Genomic DNA, 625 nt, shown 5'->3' on the forward strand with positions numbered 1-625 from the left:
TTACTATAACTACATACTTACATTTGTACATTTTACATTTGTATACGGATTTTTTACCTTTTCCTACAAATAGGTAATTTTTTATAAGGGCAAAAAAATTTCCTATTGGCCGCGTAGTATCTAGAAGCAACATGGGAATGAATATTTGCATAATAGCATTATTTCACAATACCATTTCAAACTTTGTCCAGCAAATAGTAACATACGGAAGTATAACCAGATAGCTATGTAGCACCAAATGTAAGCGACGCGATTGATTTTCAGGCAGTCCGACAGTTTGACATTGCGGCTGTTGCCCTGTTGTTGTATCATGCCTTGGCTTGTTTGGCAACTAATTTTTAGCCTCAATAGATTCGTGAATGCAACTTTATTGTAACGCAGCAGAGGCAGAAAAAATGCACATCTGTTATGTGCATATCGAGCCCTTACGCCAAAAATATGTAAGCGAGTTTTTTTTTCAAAATTTTTATTTTGATGAAGAAATTCATGTAGATGATCTAGGAAAACTTCTGCATCAAAAGGAAGAATTTGAAAAAAAAAAATCGCTTACATGTTTTTTGCGGTTAGGGCTCGATATGCGTAACGAACTTTTAGGTCTTTTAGGTGTATCTCAGCACTTTCCCAC

The 625-nt window shown here is 35.2% G+C and overlaps 1 protein-coding gene across 2 annotated transcripts in view; it reads left to right on the forward strand.

The window, feature by feature from the left end:
* Positions 1-625, forward strand: part of stai (stathmin) — a 16,417-nt gene that overhangs the window by 10,685 nt on the left and 5,107 nt on the right. The gene's annotated exons all lie outside the window — the stretch shown is intronic.

Source organism: Rhagoletis zephyria, unplaced genomic scaffold (assembly GCF_001687245.7).
Source record: "Rhagoletis zephyria isolate East Lansing unplaced genomic scaffold, Rhagoletis_zephyria_1.1 Rzeph_scaffold_01125, whole genome shotgun sequence".
Lineage (NCBI taxonomy): Eukaryota > Metazoa > Arthropoda > Insecta > Diptera > Tephritidae > Rhagoletis > Rhagoletis zephyria.